Consider the following 17,578-nt stretch of genomic DNA (forward strand, 5'->3'; position numbering starts at 1 on the left):
CATTATTGCCTTAAAACACTGGCATATTTAGGGCGCCTGGGTGGCTCAGTCATTAAGCGTCTGCCTTCGGCTCAGGTCATGATCCCAGGGTCCTGGGATCGAGCCCCGCATCGGGCTCCCTGCACCACAGGAAGCCTGCTTCTCCCTCCCCCACTCCCCCTGCTTGTGTTCCCTCTCTCGCTGTGTCTCTCTCTATCAAATAAATAAATAAAATCTTTAAAAAAAAAAAAAACACTGGCATATTTAAAAATCAGTGAGTATACAGGAAAATGTTAACAGTATTGTTAATCAAGGTTATATCGGGGTGCTGAGATTATGGTATTTTCTATAGTTACCTAAATTTTTAATTTTAGTTGCTTTCATAATAAAAGAAAAATCAATGATAATTTGTTTGTTAATTTTAAAAATTAGTAGTAGTATATACTCCAACTGAGTTGGCATTTCTAACTGGATTTCAAACAGTCTTCTCCAGGAGAGAGGCAGAGGGTGCAGGTATCCAGGATCCTTGTCCAAACTTCAGTTTTATTTTGTATAATAAAGTTTCACTTAAGATTTTTTAAAAAATGATTCCACTGACTTTAAAAAAAAAAATGGTGGGTAGCTATTCATCTATTTCAGATAATTTCTCTGAATTTACCATCTACAAAGTTCTGTGTTGAGAAAACTGAATCACATAAAGGTTGTGATTGCCTGTTGCACTCTTGCTATCCCCCTCCAACACCTATGCATCCACATTTTTTTAAATCACTCTTTTTCCCCCATTTTTTCTCCCTTTTGGGGACCATTTTCCTCCCTTTTTTCTCCTGGAGTTAAGCCTCCCTCCATCCTGGTTTTTCCAGTTCTTACCCTGATTTGACATTACAAAAGCCAAGAAACTGAGTAAGGCAAAGACAGAACTTTCCCTAGATGATGGGAGAGGAGGGAACACTATATATATTTACATATTAATCAACTACTTATCTCCTTTGTGTCCTTGGGTATTTGGAGTAGAGGGAGAAAATAGTTAAAGTCAACTGAAAGGATTTTCAAGGGATTAAAAGACTGATGGGGAAGAAAGGTTTTAAAAAAGCATAACTGTGGGTTATAAAAAGGATTCCTTTTGAGTGTTTTCTTGAGAAACGCTAAGATTTGATTGTTATCATTACACCTGGTATTTCTTCCAATCCGTATTTAATAAAGACTGGGCTTCACGGTGCTCTTGTTATATACAGGTTCCAACTCTGTGGGTGGTGGGAGCAAGACACAAAGCACATTAAATACATAAGGACTCCAAAATTAAAGAAAATACAGATGGACCTGGACATAAAACTATCTTGGTCCTTGGCATAGATCTTAATGGCAAGGACAACTGGTGAAGTTTGCATCTAAGGAGAGTTAGTGTGTCTCTGAGTCTATGATGGTGACCCCAATATATACTGTATACTAGAATTTTCTGTTGTCAGATTTGAGGTGTGCTACTCCTATTTGGGATAACTTTCACTGTCCCCCTTAGAACATTGACTCTCTCATACACACCCAAACTTTTTCTGCCAGGTGGATTGGGAGATGTTTATGTTTAGCTAGTTCCAAGGAAACAGACAATTGAGCTATTTATCCATGAGACAAAGCATGGAAAGTTGGAGAATCTGCATCTGGTATTGTCAGCAGGTTCAAGCCAAAGGGAAAAGGCCTGTCATTTACCTTTGCCTCATCACAGGTAAATGAAAGAGTCATCCATGAGTCTGATAGAGGTCATGAGAAAGAGTGAAGAGTGGACAAGCCTTACCTAAAAGTCATATGGCATGTGGTTTTTTGTGGCAAACTGTTTCACAGGAGACAAAAGGGTATGGGGATACCTTAGCTGCTGGTGTTTTCAGGGCTCAGATGAAATTCAACATCATCAGGCTCAATGAACTTGTCAGGGGAAAAAATAATTGGGTACCTGAGACTCTCAGAGGAAAAACACAACTTCCTGACATCACTGGTTACTGAGTTAACTTCTAGTTAATCTCTAGAAGTAAAACTCATCTGAGTCATAGTTGAGCATTTTACCACTCATAGAAGTTGAAAAAACTTTAGATGACTTTCTTTCCACTGCTTGGTGATAACAGCAAATGTGATGGAATCTGAAGGTATCTAATAGGCAAAAGGGCATGTTGGTGACCAAACTGCATTATAAATGTCACGTAGTCAAAAAAACAAACAAACAAAAACAAAAAACAAAACAACAACAAAACCAACAACAACAAAAACTTTTTACTGAGGCACCGTGGTGCAGAGGAAAGAGCACAGATGGACTTGTGGGTCAAATCCAAGGTTTATCACTTTCCAGCAGTGTGACTCTGGATAATTTAACCTCTTTGAGTCCTATCTGGAAAAGAGAAATGAATAATAAGACTTCCCTCACAAGTCCCATGATTGGAGATGATGTATGTACATCCCCAGGTAGGGCCTGCCTGGAATGTGTTGGGTACTCAGAGGTGGCAAGGGCCAAGGGCTCCCATGCTAAATCAATGAGTGCCTTCACCCAACTTGGGGAGGGTTGTGTGTTCTGAAACTCCTTGAGTCCATGCACGTTAAGCCAAACTCTCTCCAATGAGTGAATTGAAGATGTAAATATTGGGAACTGTCAATGGTCCTATCTCCTGCCATGTGGAGAGAAGATGTGGCCAGAAAGAATGAAGCTGACACCCAGTGAGAAGTTGAATTTCAGGGTAAGAGAATCTTGCCATTGTTCAAGTCCCTGGTTCTACCATTGTTCAAGTCCTGGCTCTACTTAACCCTTTGCCCAGCTTCACCCTTCCTACAGCTTGGCTGTGTTATCACTCACTTCCTAGAATTTTGACTGATAGAGGTAGCAACTGTTATTCTTCAAATAACAGGCAAGGTGTCATTAGAAAAGAGGGAGAGCTGAGAAGAACAAATATTCTCCTCCCAATTTCATCTCTTACTTAATTTATGCCATCACTAATTCTCTGCTTTCGATCGTCCAACAGAAATCCAAGAAAATTAAATACAATTGATAATATTTTTTCCAAAAGATGCTTTTCCCCACATATTTGGCTTTACTTTGTTGGGATTCTTCTTCAAAGAGTAAGTTTCATCCTGACTCAAGTTCTTATCTTCCCAGTGGAGCTTTCAAAGGAAGCTAATGGGTTTTGATATATGTCCAACTCAAACTGCATAATATACTATTGTATAGGCTGTTCCATCTGGGAAACACTTAGAGATAAAGGAAATAATCTGATTAGTGGCTTCATACAAATGGCTGCTCAGAAAATTAGTTTTTTAATGTAGAAAATAAGATCATATTTAATGCCTCTTTTCTGGCTTAGCCCTTTTTGTGTTCAAGGGACTCCAACTGAATATTGACACATAACAAAACACTGAAGCGTATGTAATAAAAAAAAATTCAGACTATGCAAACAAGAATACATTTATTTTACTATCCTGCATCCAGAGTTATCCTTAAGAGTTGTTTTCAGGAACTTAAGAACCAAAAGAATCAGAGATAAGAATGAGGTGTCTTAGTACTGTCTGGGAAATACTAAATTCATTCTATATCCATTTTATATATGCTAGGTAGCACTGAACGGAGAAGAGCCAAATATACCTTCAACAGCAATGTTCTCAATGACAGAATGTATGATGAACTAAACCACAATAAAATAAAAAAAATTAAAAAATAATAAAAAAACGTAGCCTACATACAGAATCCCAAAAAGAACAACAAAAACAAAAACACAGATGTGTACCACCGTATACCCCGGTCATCCATAATAAAACACCCCTGGAATGAGAACCCTGCTGTCCTTGGTGGTACTAGGTTTTAAGAGCTTAAATTGTCTGGGCTTATACTTTTGGCTACCTTCAGAAAATATTTAAACAAAATGTTTCCCAACTTTCAAAAACTTATTAAAATGTCAATCTGTTTCAGAATTAAAATAAAATCCATAACACCAACCAAACTTGGCCCTTTTTAAAAAAGTCATTTCAAAAGTAGTTACTGCCATGATCTCTAGCCAGAAGAAATCAAGCAGATGCATCCATGTGCCATCTCAAAGCCCTCCACCCACCCAGAGGTCACTTGCATGTATCACCTCCCATGTATCACCAGGGCTTCCTGCAGCGCCTCCCTATTTGAGGGCATCCTCTGACCACACAAGGGAGGAAAAGCACAGACTGGAGGTACCAGGAAGTGAATGCTCCAGAGCAACCCTTACCTAATGAGGGTGGGAGTTAGTGGATAATCTCAAATTCCTCATCACTCATGGTGACATTCGGAGGCTCATCCATCCTCAGGGTGAGACTGATCTTTTCTCCCGGCCCTGGCTCATTTCCCCCACTCCCTCCCAGTACCTCCCAGGGTCACCTCCCAAAGAAACTACTTGTACCCAAATCCTTGTCTCAGCATGTGCTTTGGAGAAAACCTAAACAAAGACCCCTCCAAGCAGGTTGTTTTTACCCTGCAAGGCTTCTTTCCCTTGTTACCACCTCCTTCCTACTTCTAACCCCCAATTTATGTGAAGAGTTTATCTCCATAATTCACACACCCACACAGAAAACAGTTGATCTCTATTACATTGAGAAGAGAGAATCCGGAATGATGAACCATCCCCTTTGCTATTCAAGGACTTTTCTTTTAGCAGTGTACCAACACAAACACATCCACATACACCTGGAAGTCATGTGATAAAATAGCAAGTAGGAGTAGGTTGTTCTCATAAATATAAAGACTGCCCAGGGCGGCTGGGTGGCTCAGTCGGTTAAGCGTCTGCCTTCAGCTCAGGTCATGATCTCAGGGTCCTGGGATCGAGTCCTACATCGGGCTCCCTGATCAGCGGGGAGTCTGCTTCTCCCTCTGCCTCTGCCCTTCCCCCCACCCCGCTCATGCTCATGCACACTCTTGCTCTCTCTCTCTCGTAAAAATAAGTAAATAAGGAGCGCCTGGGTGGCTCAGTCGTTAAGCGTCTGCCTTCGGCTCAGGTCATGATCCCAGAGTCCTGGGATCGAGTCCCACATCGGGCTCCCTGCTCGGCAGGAAGCCTGCTTCTCCCTCTCCCACTCCCCCTGCTTGTGTTCCTGCTCTCGCTATCTCTGTCAAATAAATAAATAAAAATCTTTAAAAAAAAAAAAAAGTAAATAAAATCTTAAAAAAAAAAAAAGACTGTCCAGTTTTATCTGTGAAGTTGAATTACTGTTAAAGGCATTCCTAGACAGAGATGCTCAATTGCTCAATCAATACTTACTCATGGATGAAAACACAAGAGGATGAATGGCTACCTTCCAGTTGCAGAACTGAGCACATGGGTCATGAAAGCAAGATAAATATTGGAAAGACCATTGTACTGAATGTGAGGATCCAAGAAGAGCCGAGCTCCAGCTCCGTGCCTGACACTGTAACACACACAGCTTCCATCACACTACCTCCGTGCTTCCGCCTGCATCTAGAATGTCAGGCGCGCCAGCATGAAGAGCTTTGGCCCACAAGCCAGGACAGCTGGACTGGAATCCAACTCACCAGGAATTGACACTTGACATTTGGCAAATCACAGTCTCTACTGGGATAAATGCTGGGGTGATACTTGTGCTTTAAAGATTATTATTAGAATGAAATGGAAACTTGGCCTTGAAAATGTAGTTAATTAAGTTCTTTGCTCAGTGTAATTACCTCGGGGCCTTCAGCTATATTTGTTTTTCTTAAAGGAAGAAAATAATCCAGACTCCTGGTCTGGGAACTTTTGAGTTTTTTTGTTTTGTTTTGTTTTAAAGATTTTATTTATTTTTTAGAGAGCGAGCAAGAGAGAAACAGCATGAGAGGGGAGAGGGTCAAAGGGAGAAGCAGGGTCCCCGCTGAGCCGGGAGCCCGATGCGGGACTCGATCCCAGGACCCTGAGATCATGACCTGAGCCGAAGGCAGACACTTAACCATCTGAGCCACCCAGGTGCCCGAGTTTTTTTGACAGTAGAAACTTTTATTCAAAATGCACTCTTAAGTAGAAACCTAATTTATATTTCTTCATTTATTCCATCAACAAATATTTATTGTGCACCAGGCATGGTTTGAAGTATTGGAGATACAGTAGTGAACACAATAGACATAAAACCTCAGACCTCATGGAACGTACAACTTAGAAGAAGTGCTCTGGGTCAAGGGTATATAGGAGCTGGGAGAGGCAAGGAGGAACAGTCCCCAGGGTTCTTCACTGTGCTTAAGAATCATCTGAGACACTTGTATAACTGCAGATCCCCCACCTCCATTCCTCCAACAGCTGATTCTGTAAGTCTCAAGAAGGTAAATCAGAATTGTCAACAAGTCCTGCAAAGTATTTGATATGCATGTGATATGGACAACACTGCAGAACACTGCCCCAGAGTTTCCTAGAGCACAGTCTACGAACCACATGCCTAAATGATTTCTCTAAGCCTTTCTGTCCTGATTCTCAGATGGTTGTCGAGAAACACATCTGAGGGGCGCCTGGGTGGCTCAGTCGGTTAAGCGTCCAACTCTTGATTTCAGCTCAGGTTGTGCTCTCAGGGTTGCAAGCGTCAGGCTCCATGCTTAGTGGGAAGTCTGCTTGAGATTCTCCCTCTCCCTCTGCCCCTCCCCCTGCTTGCACTTTCTCTCTCTCTCTAAATTAATTATTTAATTTAATCGTAAAAAAAAAACCAAACCATATTTGATGGATGCCCCCATTGAACTAGAACCTGGGAAATTTACGAAGCTTAATTAGAAATATGCTTTGTGCCAAAGACACAGCTAAATAGGGCGCCTGGGTGGCTCAGTTGGTTAAGCGACTGCCCTAGGCTCAGGTCATGATCCTGGAGTCCCGGGATCGAGTCCCGCATCGGGCTCCCTGCTCGGCAGGGAGCCTGCTTCTCCCTCTGACCCTCCCCCCTCTCATGTGCTCTCTGTCTCTCATTCTCTCTGTCTCAAATAAATAAATAAAATCTTAAAAAAAAAAAAAAAGAAAAGAAAAAGACACAGCTAAATAAAAACAAAGTACTAAACCTCATAACTTAGACCCTAGACATATTCATAACAGTAAACTGGACAAATGAATACTTTTTAATTGCTTCTCCACCACGTTCCCAGAGCGCTTGGCACAGACTTCCACACACCCACGTACCCGAAGTCTCCTGAGTATCTATTTCTGCCAGCGTTTCCTTCTCTGGAACCGTTCCTCAAAGATGAGAACGGTGATTTATGTCGGTCTTTGTGTCCATGGTGCCACCACAGTGCTTGTCATATGGTAGACAATAAATATTTGTAAACCCTTGAATAAATGGAACAATGAATTGATGAACAAATGAAGTAACAAGTAAATAAGCCAGCTTCTCTTGCTTTAGTTTTCTCACCTGGCAGATGATCTCCTTCTACATGATGTCCAATTTCCCTTCCAAATCTCTAAATCTTAATATTGAAAGAAGAAAAAGCAGAAACAAAGAAAACCAGCCAAATATTAACTGCAGCTTCCAAAAATTTGCCCCACAAAATTACAGACTGCTCTTCACCACATGGCTTCTAGGTCCTGGATTTGGCTACATTTCAAATCAAATCTGCAACAATGTATCCATCAAAAAGAAAACCTGGTGTCATGAAGTTGATAAGAGTCTGCTGGTCCTCCAATACCACAGTTACATGAACTTTCTACACCACATCTTTCCACCGCAAAAACTTTTAACCTTTAAAGTAACTCCAAGAATTTGATAATGATGATGATGACAATGATGGATGAGATGGCAAGTGCCCAACTGTTTACTTAGGTATCACTGCCCTCTGCTGGATAGAATTAGAAGTTCCCATGTGAGCAGACTTAATTTTCCAGATTCTCTGGATAGGAAGAAACTTTTCAAGTTACTTTTATTTGTTCAAACCCAGGGCTAAAACTAAGGTTCAGTATTTGATTTTTCCTTTTGCCTAAAGCTTCACTATGGCTCAACACAGTATTATTACTGGTCTCTGATCCTTTCTTTATTCAAAATTGTGATGTTTTGTTCACCATGAAGTATTATGCATTAATTTTTTATGCATTTTTTATTTTTAAAATATTGCATTAAAATATTATCTTGATTATTGAGTCTTCTGTGTCCCCTTAAGTTCTGCACCTGAAATGAATGCCTCTCTCACCTCACCTCCGTCCCAACCCTGATCAAACTACCCCCTAACACACTTTCCCCAAGTGTTGGCTCTGTGGTTGAACATTTCGGGGATACCTTCCTTCACTAAACCAGGCTGCTTGAGTCAGGTTCCCAAGGGGACATGTACCTCCCCTTGCATAACTGCTGGATAAATATCACTTCCCACCCTGGACTCTGAGCTCTATGAAGGCAAGAATCATACCTGGCATTTGTTCTAAGCATGGGATTTTTCAGCCCCTAGCCCAGATCTGACACATCATAAGCTTCCATAAATATAAGCTGAATGAAAGAATAAGCAATAACCCCAGAGGAAGAAGGAAGAATTGTAGAGCAGATTTTTTCCATCCTTGGACAGATCTTCCTCTATTAGGAAGATCTTACTATGGAGAAAGGTAATAAGAAGAAGAGCATTCATTTACTGATGGCTTCCTGCATAGACTAGACTTTGGGCTACGTAATGTAGGATCTCACTTAATCCACACAACAACCTTATGAGGCACATATCATTACCACCCCATTCCAGTAGAGGAGTCATCTAAAGCTTAGAGAAATAAAGAAACCAGAAACATTTCTTCCAGTGGTTTTCACAATGGTTCTAAAATTTTTCCTCGATCACACTTTCACATATCACACAAAAATAATTCCAACCCCCACCAAAAAAGGGTTATGTATCTGTTATGCGGCAGGCAGTATAGTAAGATCTTACATAGATAAGAAGGAAAAATAGAACATATTTCTTTCTAAACACATTTCTTAGTCTAAAAAAATGAAGAGGATTGCAAAATAAGAGTAGGCAAATGATAATTTAAAAATATAAGACTCAGTAGGGCCAAAGTCATATGAGGACTAAACAGAAATTCAAATAAGAGAACGATTATAATCCGGTTGGTGGGATCAAGAATCCCTTCATAAGAGGTGGCAGCATGTCAAACATGCCTTGAAGAAAGGATAAAATATTAACAAGCAGCATCAAGGGGGAGGAGAGAGGGAGAAAAATTCAGAAAGAGGCAACTGTCCAAATGCAGTCAAAGAGGCAAGAGCCTGTGTGTGTGTGTGTGTGTGTGTGTAAAAATGTACAAAGGAGTGGTCCAGTTTGCCTGCAATACAGGTCACATTTAGAAAACAAAATGATATAGAGCAATGAGACAGACTGGAACATTCTATAGAGGGCTCCCTAGGCCAGCTCAAGGGATCCATGTTTAAGTATTTCCCACCAGAAGGAAAGAAGGTTCTTTAGCAGAAACTTCCTCCACTACTGAAAGCTTGAATCCCCATCCTGCTTAGGAGCCATCCATTCAGACAGCTGGTAGTTCCTCAGGCCAACAGCGATACTTCCCCCACCCAAGTCATTCCTATGTCTAGGCTTGTTACTTGCTGTGGCCACAAAGGCAAGTAAAAGGGTCTGGTGAGGCACCTGGGTGGCTCAGGTGGTTAAGAGTCTGACTTCTGCTCAAGTTGAGATCTCAGGGTCCTGGGATCGAGTCCCGCATCAGGCTCCCGGCTCAGTGCTTCTCCCTCTCCCTCTGCCACTCCCTCCTTGCCCCCCACTTGTGTGCTGTCTCGCTCTCTCAGATAAATAAATAAAATCTTAAAAAAAAAAAAAGAGTCTGGAAGCATTGAAGAGCCAGGGAGGGGTGGCCCTAGGTGGTCACTCAGCTGACCAAGGCAATGGTGAAAGCAGCAAGATTCCCTTCCTCCCCATGGCTCCACATGGGCGTGAGCTGGGACACCAGCTTAAGTGGTGGGCATGTACCTTGTTGGTGGCCTTGTGGGTGGGAAGTGCTGGGACCTGGGTGTATACCCAACCTAGGCACTTCGGGCTGCAACAGAATGAATGAAAAAGTCCTTGAAAGGCCTTGATGTAGTTCCCTGTGTTAAATCATAGCTCAGAGAGAAACATGAATTACTCAGGGACAGCCGAAAAGTATTTTTTTTTCTAAAATCAACAAATATTTTAGAAATTATTAAAATAACTAGATAATTGATTTACACTAGAATTTATAGCTCTTGTTTTATGACATAAATTTCAGGTTAGGCAGAGAATAAGAAATATATTTCCCATATTCTTATTCATTTATTTATGTATATAAGCATTGTAATTGTTAACTGTTTTGAATATCATTCAGGTTTGCGGCCATTCATTTCCATGGAGACTAGGAGCTGTTAGGGAGGGCCTGGGAGTGGTGAGAGAGGAGGCGAGGGTGGCAACCAAGGCCCAATTCACAAAGGGCCTTGTGAGCAGGGTTCAGAGATCGGGGCTCTTGCATGAGAGTAAAGAGGGGTAGAGAAACCATGTAAGAGAAGAGTGATATGATCGGATTTGCACTCTAGTGACAGCACAGAACCTAGGGGACACAGGGGTAGACAGGAAGCTGGGAGAGGGGTAAGGACGCCTGCTGTGGTAAATGGGGTGAGAGGTAATGGTGTTCAGAATTAAACTCATGATGGTAGAAGGTAGGAGAAGCAGGTGTTTCAAACACGATTTATTAGCAAGAATTGAAAGACCTTGATGATAGATGTGTCACAGACCCAATGTTTGTGTCCCCCTCAAAATTCCTATATTGAAAGACCTAACCTCCACTGCAGCTGGATTTGGAGATGGAGCCTCTAAGTAAGTAATTAAGGCCAAATGAGGTCATAAGGATGGGGTCCTGATCTGATGGGATTAGTATCTTTATAAGAAGAGACTCCAGGGCACGCGCTCTGTCTCTCTCTCCCTCTCCACATGTGAGGACACAGAGAGAAGGCAGATGTCTGCAAGCCAGGAGGAGAGTCTTCACCAGAAACGAAATTTGCCGACACCATGATCTTGGACTTCCTGGCCTAAAGAAATGTGAGGAAAAAAATTCCTATCGTTTAAGTGGCACAGACAATGGTATTTGGTTGTAGCAGCCCAAGCAGGCTAACACAGATGGGGATCCAGGGAAAGGAAGGAATCCAATGGAACATCCAGGGCTCTCCTGGAGTACCAGACCCTGGTAGAGAAGCACAGGAGAAACGGGCTTGTGGGGGAGGGTGCCTTCAGTTCTAAGCATATAGAGTTTGAGAGACGATGCAGATCCTTGTGAAGATGTCCAGTAAGCAATCAGATACACGCGTCTACAGCTCAGGAGAAAAAGCTAGTCAGAGATTATGTAAATGATCATTAAAGCCTTGAAAATAAATGACATTTCTCAGGAAAAGTATGAGGATACGAAAAGAAAAAAGACTGAAGATACAAGTCAGAAGAGGCCAATATTTAAGGAATGGGAAAAGGAAAAAGAAGAGCTCTTAAGAAAGATTAACAGCAATAAGGAACAAAAAAAATCCAAGAAAGCATGGTAGACAAAGCAGAGGGGGTGGAATATCAAGAAGGAGGGCATGATGGGGCGCCTGGGTGGCTCAGCCGGTTAAGCGTCCAACTCTTGGTTTCGGCTCAGGTCATGATCTCATGGTTGTGGAATCAAGCTCCACATTGGGCTCTGTGCTCAGTGCAGAGTCTGCTTCAGATTCTCTCTCCCTCTCATTCACTTTCTCTCTCTCAAATAAATAAATAAAATCTAGAAGGAGAAGAAGAAGGGCATGAGCCATAATGTCAGATGTCAATGGGAGATTAAGTTACAAAAGGACCAAGCAGGAATCCACGGGTGAAGCAGCCAGGAGGATGCTGCTGACCCAAAAAGGAGGACTTCCCATGGTAGAGTGGAGGGGGCAATAGCCGGGGAGCAGAGAGTTAAGGGCTGCAGTAGTAGAACAAACTGGGAAAGAAATGAAGGCAGAACAACACAAGAAATAAGGTCAATGCATATTTGCAAATTTTTTACCCTGGAGTTGTAATTCTTTTAAATAGATGTAAATAGTAAGAATTCATTACTAAAAGGCATAAAGAGATACTTTATTTGTGCAATGCTATTTTTAAAATTAAGCTATTTGTCAGGTTAGAAATGAAATCACATTTCAACCTCGTGTGAAACTTGATTGGTATATTTTGTTCAGATTAGGTTTTAATAGAAACAAAGCCTTGTGAATCTCTGAGCTTTCAAAATTGTTACTTTTGTTTATTTGTAAAATGGCTTGAGAGCAACTACAAACACATTCCAAAACCAGGCAAATTCCAGGAAAGTTATCTTTGTTTATTGCAATGTTGGTTGCCATTATTGCTATTTGAAGACAACATTCTGTACATTACTATAATCAAATGTTCTGTATTGACCCAGAACTTTAGTAATCCATTGTTGAGATTGAAATCTCTGGATTATTATAAGAGTTTAGGATGAAACTAGGCCTGCCCCTTTCCCTCATCTCTCTCTTTCTGTCCCTCAATAATCATCCAAATGTGAAGAGCTCTAAATCAACAACTCACAAGAGCATAGCTAGTGTTATTTTAAGATGTCTCTCTTTACCTGTGAGTTTTAATTCCTCTGCAAGAAGTTCTTTCCTGCTCTTAAACCCCCAAATGTATTGGAGGATCCTATCACTCTCCTCCCCCCAGATTCTAGAACTTGGCCCATCAAGGACCCATTACCTTTATGTTTTCCCTGATTGTCTTCTGCCCCACCAAAGTCAAGGCATACATCCAATCTTTATGCAGCAGAAACTGGCTCTGACTGCTCATATAGCCTCCTAAACTGTGTGTTTTCGCTGGGTCTTAACTTCAAAAATACAAAAGTTAAAAATGGACTGCATGTCAGCCCATCCCCATGGCATGAAGGTAAGTCTCATAATGCATTGGAGGAATAAAATCTACAGGCAGTGGTAGGGGGCAGGGTGGGTAGTTTATATCTCAAAATATTATCTTGCCACTTAAGCAAATAAAAGAAGACAGAAGGAAACAGGTACAAACCAGTTGGATATAATAAGAAAAATTAAAGCACCCATAACGAATACCATAATCACTGGGAACAATTTTGGTATATACCTTGTCAACTAATTATCCATTTATATGTATATGTACATGTATATATTTCTACTATGTCTGTCTTGGGTTACCTGTAGGTTGCAACCTGCATTGTTTAATTTAATCATTCACCTTGTGTACATTCACCTTGTGTACCCCTTGGGTTCTGGAAACCTTGCTAAGTGAGAAAAACAGTAATTTTTAAATTCTGATGGATTTCAATGGGAAAAATTATGATACATTTCATCCCAACCTATAATACCCAAACAATTTTCACATTGCTAACTGAAAAATGAAAATAAGTTATATATACGCAACTAATGAATCATGGAACACTACATCAAAAACTAATGATGTACTATACAGTGGCTAACTGAACATAATAAAAAAATTAGTTATATAAGCAACGCAACAATATTTGAAGGGATATGAATATGGTTTGTACATTGATTAAAATATAATAACGATTTATTATTCTCACAAAATGAGGAAGAAGGGTGTCGATAGTGGGTGTCACTGAGGGATAGTTGGGAAGGAGTCACTCTTTTAGAAGATAAATTCTCCAGGAACCATTTTCTTTACCAACTTTTTAAAGTTGGGGGGGATTCGTGGTTATTATTTTGCACTGAAATTGGACTTAGAAATAAGTTATAATACTGAAAGCCACTTTTAGGGCAAAATAAAGGCTAAAGCTATTAGTCCTTAGTAATATATGGAAAGAGCATACAGAGATGCTATATCTTTTTTTTTTTTATCAACACACAATGTATTATTTGTTTCAGGGGTACAGGACTGTGATTCATCAGTCTTACACAATTCACAGCGCTCACCATAGCACATACCCTCCCCAGTGTCTATCACAAGCCACCCCATCCCTCCCACCCCCCTCCACTCCAGCAACCCTCTGTTTCCTGAGATTAAGAGTCTCTTATGGTTTGTCTCCTTCTCCGGTTTCATCTTGTTTCATTTTTCCCTCTCTTCCCCTATGATCCTCTGTCTTGGTTCCCAAATTCCTCATATCAGTGAGATCATATGATAATTGCAGAGACGCTATATCTTTATCCCACTTGACTAGTGGACACACACAAAGCAATCATTTTGGAATCAACAAATATGGTGCCCACTTCACTGTTTCATATGGTATTATTTGATTAGAAACTACTGTGTTGAGAAAATTGGTGAGTGCTCATTAGCCTAAAACCATAATGTTTAGTATGGCATATTTAGTATTGCTTGGGTGAAAAATAATTACTTTCTTAAAAAGAATTTTCTGGAAAGTTCGGCATTTGGCAAAAAAAAAATCATTCAATGAACAGTCATTACATGAAGTAACTCTACATATGAAAACATCATCTCATGGTAGTATATATGATTCTACAGCAATATTTTAAATGCCTGCATAAATTCCATTATGTAAATATACCAAACTTTATTGAAACAATTTCCAGTTATTGGAAATTTATTTTTTTCAAATTTCATTATTATAAACAATACTGTGGATGAACATTTCTGTGGGTAAGTCTCCTAGAAAGCTATTCATGTGCAAGAATTAGCTTTGATCTGGAGCTAGATTCCTAATTCTCATTCCCAAGTAATATATTTTTCTCTACGCCAAATTGGGGAAACTCAGATCTCAGCTAGAGATAGATTCTGCACAAACACAGAAATGAACACATAAAGATTCTCATAAACACACACAGAAAAGTTTACGTTGATTGCCCAATTCAAGTGAATACAAGTCTCATTCCAGGGTAATTGACTGACAGCTTATTAAAATAATATGCCTTTCAAGACACAGAGTCAAGAAAAAAAAATGTAGTTCTTGTTCACTTACATTGTCCTAATGGCTTGGAATGGGAATCCCTTCCAAATAACCTAATTCTTGCAGACCAGAGCCTTTGTAAGTTTTCCAGCTTTCCTTACTTAGCCAATTTAGGGGAAAACTGTGTTGTATTCAAAAACAAGACAAAAACAAACAAACAAACAAACAAAAAATGAGGCTTGGCTCTAATTCTTTGGCCTTTATCTTTGCCTTTTATTGATGTGTAAAGTAATTAATGTGGAAAAACTCCAGTGAACCATATGGGCACAGTGCTCAGCACTAATCATGTTACATAGTTAACACACGCACACGCACATGCACACGCACACGCACGCTCCCTGGGTAACAGAAGGAGAAATGAACCTGGTGACAAATGTAATTGAAGCCAGACTCCATGGCTTTTGAAAGGTATAACCTAGTATGGATAGAAAAGTAAAACTAATATGTTTTCATACACAGAAAAATAAATAGCCTCAAATCCATATTTCCAATTCAGATGTGACATTTTCCTGCTGAAGCACGGGTCTTGGCCAAGCAAAATATTGTGTCATAAACAAGTTTTCTGTAGACGCTACTGATCTATTTCAAATCCAACAAGTTCCCTTAGCTTTTCTCTCCAGTAGTTCATGTAAAAAACACAGTGTATAAATGTAATTTATCACTTTATTCAAGAATGATAAAGTTTATATAAATTCTGTCAACACAGTCCAGAATTGGTGAGGTGAACTGGTTTTCCATGTACTCTCTCTGGAGTTGACTTCCTTGAAAAAAAGTTGTGTTTGGATGTAAACTTCATAAACAGCAAATCAATGAGCCTTTCACTTTTCCTTTATTCTCTTTACAAGTTGACAGCCTAGGGCAGCAGAAGGCTCCCCAGACAAAGTAGAAATGGAAATGCCAAAGAGGGGCGATTGCTGCCTACTGGACCACTGGAGTGCAATGGCCACAACCCCAAAACCCTCACAACAATCACCAGCAAACCCCAGCAGTTGTTACTGTGGAAGCCAGAGGCAGAAAATATACCTTTTCTGCCCACTTCTGAACTCTCAAAAATGCCTCTTAATGACAGCACCTAAGAGGGAGCCAGTTGACAAAGGAACCTGGGAAATGTAGTTTGTGGACTCCTAGAAGCAGCAATATGAACCGAGTATGGAAGAGCAAGTGTTCAGCCATGAGGCAAGAGAAAAATAACTGGCACGCTTCTAAAATGAAAGACAGAAGCAGAAAAACAAAACAGAATTAAGGAATTCAGAGGAAACACTGATAATACAGGGAACGTTAACCAAAACAACTTTTTGAGTAATAATTAACAGTTTCAAAAAAATACGAGAAAGTATAACATTCATACAACAGAACAAGATAGTTTTAAAATAAGAGAACTTTAAAAAAAAGGAAGAGTTCTTGAAAATTAAAATTGTCATAACCAAAACAAAAAATAAAAGTTCAAAAGAAGACTGGGAATATTATGTCAACAAATCTCCCATTAAGTTTTCCCCCAAAATACTGATAGAAAGTAGAGAAAAGACAAATAAATTAGAGCATCTATTGAGAAGTCTTGTCATTTAAGTAATAGAAATTCCAGGAAAAGAGAACAAACAAACAAAAACTAGTGGAGGAGAAACTATTAAAAATATAATATAATACAATTTCTTAGAACTGCAGAGAATAAAACTATAATGTGAAAGGCCCACAAAGTACCTAAAAGGACCAAGGCATGTAGTTATAAAATTTTAGTGTACCAGGGGGGAAAAAAAAGATCATAAATGTTTAAAGAGGGGGAAAAAAAGAAGAAAAAAATGAGAAGACACATCAAAGATTCAAGAATGTCACCAGACATCTAAAGAGCAAAAATAAGAGTAGAGGGGGAGGGGAAGGGGATAGAAAATGTCATCAAAATTCTGAGGAAATAATTATTTCCAACTTAAAAGTTTTTCCCACCCACATTATCAAACAAAAGACAAAATAAAGACATTTTTAGAATACAAGCTACTTCCCAATGTATGTCCCAAGCATTGTTTCCCAGAAAGCTATTACAGTATAAATTCCAGGAAAAGGAGGAAGCAAGCCAAGAAGTCACAAGATCTAAGAAACAAGGAGTTACACACTGGAGAGTGGTGAGGGCAATTTGGAAGAGAGTGGTCCCTGGATGGCCACAGCCTGGAGATGATGAACCAGCCCAGATTGGAGCAGGAGGATGAAAGGCTCTTAGAAAGTTGTTTCCAGGTGGGGAGAAAAGTTAATAGATTATCTGATAAGTGTGGGTATACAGAAAGGACATTTACCATTCTGTCAGAATGTTTGAGGAAGAAGTAATGATAGGCACATAGAAAATGAATTACATGAAAAAAATCAGAGCAATTATAAACTCTGAGGGGGACAAAAATTATAAAAGAAAGAAACTGTAATTATATTATATTACATTATATGATAATGCTGTGAACAATAGTTATATAATCAAAACAATATAAATCGTGAATATTGATTTCAGAAAAATATGTGATATCAGGAGGATGGGAGCAGAAGCTTGGATAGCATTGGTGGGGACATCGGTGCTGAGGGCGTCCAAGAGAGAGAAAACTTCAACTTCTCTAGTAGAAAATCAATAGAACATGCTTAAAACTAAAACACTAAGGAATATCATTAAAGCATGAGGATCCGCTTTACATATAATAAAACAAATAATTTAAATTGTAACTTGCCTCAGGTTATACATACAGTACCCATGGTGCTAGGATTCCAATTCAGATCTGCTGTGCAAA

The sequence above is a fragment of the Mirounga leonina genome, unplaced genomic scaffold (assembly GCF_011800145.1).
Source record: "Mirounga leonina isolate KUSES-001 unplaced genomic scaffold, KU_Mleo_1.0 Mir_224, whole genome shotgun sequence".
Taxonomy (NCBI): Eukaryota; Metazoa; Chordata; class Mammalia; order Carnivora; family Phocidae; genus Mirounga; species Mirounga leonina.